This window comes from Teleopsis dalmanni, unplaced genomic scaffold (genome assembly GCF_002237135.1).
Source record: "Teleopsis dalmanni isolate 2A unplaced genomic scaffold, ASM223713v2 unscaffolded_contig_3454, whole genome shotgun sequence".
Taxonomy (NCBI): domain Eukaryota; kingdom Metazoa; phylum Arthropoda; class Insecta; order Diptera; family Diopsidae; genus Teleopsis; species Teleopsis dalmanni.
The window spans coordinates 1-4,965 of NW_024034836.1; the positions used below are offsets into that span (position 1 = coordinate 1).

Here is a 4,965-nt window from a genome sequence, read left to right on the forward strand (position 1 = left end):
ATACCACGTTGAATACATCGGTTTTCGTCCGCTCACTGAAATTAAGCAGCGTCGGGCGCGGTTAGTACTTAGATGGGGGACCGCTTGGGAACACCGCGTGTTGTTGGCTTCACAACACTTTTTTACTTTTTTACTTTTTTCCTTTTTTTTCCGGTTTTAATTTTTTTTATATTATTTTGTAAATAATAATATTTTTTTTTATACACCTATCTATTATTTATTTATGTAAAACGCAATTATTTAACTAATTTCTGCTGTATACGTGTACTCGCATCATTTTTAATTTTGAATTTTGAATTTTGAATTTTGAAAATCGTAATCGTGTCGTATACGCAATGCACCGTAAGCACAAGTTTTGTTCAGTTCCATATAAAATGTACAATAGGCATGTATGCGAGTGTGAGTGCGAGTGCAAGTGTGAGTACGAGTGCCAGCGTAAATGAAAACCTTAAATGTTAGAAAACTTTTCAAGTAAAATTACTATTTAAGAAGCTTTGCTTATATTCCTTGTCTTCATTGTATAAAATTTAATAAAACAACAATCTATTGATTGCGCCTATTTATTAGCACTAGCACCAGCACTAGCACTAGCACTAGCAGTAGCACTAGCATTCATATGTTAAATTTTTTAATAAAAATATAAGTATATATAATAATTTTATTCTTCCTTAAAGATAAAATTAAAGTTAAAGTTAATATTGAAGTTAATATTACAGGCAATAGTACTACATAATTAAGCATGTAAAATACAAACACGGATATGTTCAATAACAGTTTTAGTTTAATTTTTCTATTCTGTTCATATTAACTTCACTAGAGAAGAAGAAAAAAGAAACTTTTCTATTTTATTTAAATTGAAATGAAAAATAAAATAAAATAGCTTTGGAAATAGCTTTAGAGTATTTTCTATTTTCCATTTTCCATTTTCCATATAATATATAGTACGTAGTAACTAGTACGTATAAGAATAAGAATAAGAATAAGAATAAGAATAATTAAAATACTGGTAGATGTAGATTTTTTGAAACGCTTTCTTTGCCAACGACCATACCACGTTGAATACATCGGTTCTCGTCCGATCACCGAAATTAAGCAGCGTCGGGCGCGGTTAGTACTTAGATGGGGGACCGCTTGGGAACACCGCGTGTTGTTGGCTCCACAACACTTTTTTACTTTTTTCCTTTTTTTTGCGGTTTTAATTTTTTTTTATTTTATTTTGTTACTAATAATATTTTTATTTATATCACATATCTATTATTTATTTATATAAAATGCAATTATTTAACTAATTTCTGCTGTATACGTGTACTCGCATCATTTTTAATTTTGAATTTTGAAAATCGTAATCGTGTCGTATACGCTATGCACCGTAAGCACAAGTTTTGTTCAGTTCCATATAAAATGTACAATAGGCATGTATGCGAGTGCGAGTGCAAGTGTGAGTACGAGTGCCAGCGTGAATGAAAACCTTAAATGATAGAAAACTTTTCAAGTAAAAATACTAATTAAGAAGCTTTGCTTATATTCCTTGTCTTTATTGAATAAAATTTAATAAAACAACAATCTATTGATTGCGCCTATTTATTAGCACTAGCACTAGCACTAGCACTAGCACTAGCACTAGCACTAGCACTAGCACTAGCACTAGCAATAGCACTAGCACTAGCACTAGCACTAGCACTAGCACTAGCTAGCACTAGCACTAGCACTAGCACTAGCAACTAGCATCACTAGCACTAGCACTAGCACTAGCACTAGCACTAGCACTAGCACTAGCACTAGCAGTAGCACTAGCACTAGCACTAGCAGTAGCACTAGCATTCATATGTTAAATTTTTTAATAAAAATATAAGTATGTATAATAATTTTATTCTTCCTTAAAGATTAAGTTAAAGTTAAAGTTAATGTTACAGGCAATAGTACTACATAATTAAGCATGTAAAATACAAACACGGATATGTTCAATAACAGTTTTAGTTTAATTTTCTATTCGTTCTATTAACTTCAATAGAGAAGAAAAAGAAACTTTCTATTTATTAAATTGAAATGAAAAATAAAATAAAATAGCTTTGGAAATAGCTTTAGAGTATTTTCTATTTTCCATTTTCCATTTTCCATATTATATATAGTACGTAGTAACTAGTACGTATAAGAATAAGAATAAGAATAAGAATAAGAATAAGAATAAGATTAAAATACTGGTAGATGTAGATTTTTTGAAACGCTTTCTTTGCCAACGACCATACCACGTTGAATACATCGGTTCTCGTCCGATCACCGAAATTAAGCAGCGTCGGGCGCGGTTAGTACTTAGATGGGGGACCGCTTGGGAACACCGCGTGTTGTTGGCTCCACAACACTTTTTTCCTTTTTTTTGCGGTTTTAATTTTTTTTTATTTTATTTTGTTACTAATAATATTTTTCTTTATATCACATATCTATTATTTATTTATATAAAATGCAATTATTTAACTAATTTCTGCTGTATACGTATATTCGCATCATTTTTAATTTTGAAATTGTAATCGTGTCGTATACGAAATGCACGTAAGCTCAAGATTTGTTCAGTTCCATATAAAATGTACAATAGGCATGCATGCGAGTGCGAGTGCAAGTGTGAGTACGAGTGCCAGCGTGAATGAAAACCTTAAATGATAGAAAACTTTTCAAGTAAAATTACTAATTAAGAAGCTTTGCTTATATTCCTTGTCCTTATTGAATAAAATTTAATAAAACAACAATCTATTGATTGCGCCTATTTATTAGCACTAGCACTAGCACTAGCACTAGCACTAGCACTAGCACTAGCACTAGCACTAGCACTAGCACTAGCAATAGCACTAGCACTAGCACTAGCACTAGCACTAGCACTAGCACTAGCACTAGCACTAGCACTAGCACTAGCACTAGCACTAGCACTAGCAGTAGCACTAGCACTAGCACTAGCAGTAGCACTAGCATTCATATGTTAAATTTTTTAATAAAAATATAAGTATGTATAAAATTTTATTCTTCCTTAAAGATTAAGTTAAAGTTAAAGTTAATATTGAAGTTAATATTACAGGCAATAGTACTACATAATTAAGCATGTAAAATACAAACACGGATATGTTCAATAACAGTTTTAGTTTAATTTTCCTATTCTGTTAATATTAACTTCACTAGAAAAGAAAAAGACAACTTTTTATTTTATTTTTATTAAATTTTGAATGAAAAAGAAATAGCTTTGGGAGAATAGTTTTAGAGTATTTTCTATTTTCATTTTCTATTTTCTATTTTCTATTTTTCCATTTTCCATATATATAGTAGTACGTAGTAAGTAGTACGTATACGAATAAAGAATAGAATAAGAATAATGATTAAAATACTGGTAGATGTAGATTTTTTGAAACACTTTCTTTGCCAACGACCATACCACGTTGAATACATCGGTTCCCGTCCGATCACCGAAATTAAGCAGCGTCGGGCGCGGTTAGTACTTAGATGGGGGACCGCTTGGGAACACCGCGTGTTGTTGGCTTCACAACACTTTTTTACTTTTTTCCTTTTTTTCCGGTTTTAATTTTTTTTTATTTTATTTTGTTACTAATAATATTTTTCTTTATATCACATATCTATTATTTATTTATATAAAATGCAATTATTTAACTAATTTCTGCTATATACGTATACTCGCATCATTTTTAATTTTGAATTTTGAATTTTGAAAATCGTAATCGTGTCGTATACGCAATGCACCGTAAGCACAAGTTTTGTTCAGTTCCATATAAAATGTACAATAGGCATGAGTGCGAGTGCGAGTGCAAGTGTGAGTACGAGTGCCAGCGTGAATGAAAACCTTAAATGATAGAAAACTTTTCAAGTAAAATTACTATTTAAGAAGCTTTGCTTATATTCCTTGTCTTCATTGTATAAAATTTAATAAAACAACAATCTATTGATTGCGCCTATTTATTAGCACTAGCTGTAGCATTAGATTCAATAGTTAAAATTTTTTAATAAAAATATAAGTAATATAAATAATTTTTCTTCTTAAAGATAAAAATTAAAAGATTAAGTTAAAGTTAAAGTTAATATTACAGGCAATAGTACTACATAATTAAGCATGTAAAATACAAACACGGATATGTTCAATAACAGTTTTAGTTTAATTTTCCTATTCTGTTCATATTAACTTCACTAGAGAAGAAGAAAAAAGAAACTTTTCTATTTTATTTTAGCTTTGGAAATTGCTTTAGAGTATTTTCTATTTTCCATTTTTCATATAATATATAGTACGTAGTAAGTAGTACGTATAAGAATAAGAATAAGAATAAGATTAAAATACTGGTAGATGTAGATTTTTTGAAACGCTTTCTTTGCCAACGACCATACCACGTTGAATACATCGGTTCTCGTCCGATCACCGAAATTAAGCAGCGTCGGGCGCGGTTAGTACTTAGATGGGGGACCGCTTGGGAACACCGCGTGTTGTTGGCTCCACAACACTTTTTTCCTTTTTTTTGCGGTTTTAATTTTTTTTTATTTTATTTTGTTACTAATAATATTTTTCTTTATATCACATATCTATTATTTATTTATATAAAATGCAATTATTTAACTAATTTCTGCTGTATACGTATATTCGCATCATTTTTAATTTTGAAATTGTAATCGTGTCGTATACGAAATGCACGTAAGCTCAAGATTTGTTCAGTTCCATATAAAATGTACAATAGGCATGCATGCGAGTGCGAGTGCAAGTGTGAGTACGAGTGCCAGCGTGAATGAAAACCTTAAATGATAGAAAACTTTTCAAGTAAAATTACTAATTAAGAAGCTTTGCTTATATTCCTTGTCCTTATTGAATAAAATTTAATAAAACAACAATCTATTGATTGCGCCTATTTATTAGCACTAGCACTAGCACTAGCACTAGCACTAGCACTAGCACTAGCCCTAGCACTAGCACTAGCACTAGCACTA

The 4,965-nt window shown here is 30.8% G+C and overlaps 4 non-coding genes and 1 pseudogene across 4 annotated transcripts; all 5 read left to right on the forward strand.

Moving 5' to 3' along the window:
• On the forward strand, window positions 1-109 carry LOC119665084 (annotated as a pseudogene; the record flags this gene model as incomplete).
• A 928-nt stretch (window positions 110-1,037) lies between these two features.
• Window positions 1,038-1,156, forward strand: LOC119665081. The gene has a single exon (XR_005251334.1). It is a non-coding gene; the product is annotated as a 5S ribosomal RNA (ribosomal RNA).
• A 1,076-nt stretch (window positions 1,157-2,232) lies between these two features.
• On the forward strand, window positions 2,233-2,351 carry LOC119665082. The gene has a single exon (XR_005251335.1). It is a non-coding gene; the product is annotated as a 5S ribosomal RNA (ribosomal RNA).
• Window positions 2,352-3,401: 1,050 nt separating this feature from the next.
• Window positions 3,402-3,520, forward strand: LOC119665080. The gene has a single exon (XR_005251333.1). It is a non-coding gene; the product is annotated as a 5S ribosomal RNA (ribosomal RNA).
• An 840-nt stretch (window positions 3,521-4,360) lies between these two features.
• Window positions 4,361-4,479, forward strand: LOC119665083. Its single transcript, XR_005251336.1, has one exon. It is a non-coding gene; the product is annotated as a 5S ribosomal RNA (ribosomal RNA).
• Window positions 4,480-4,965: the final 486 nt, after the last annotated feature.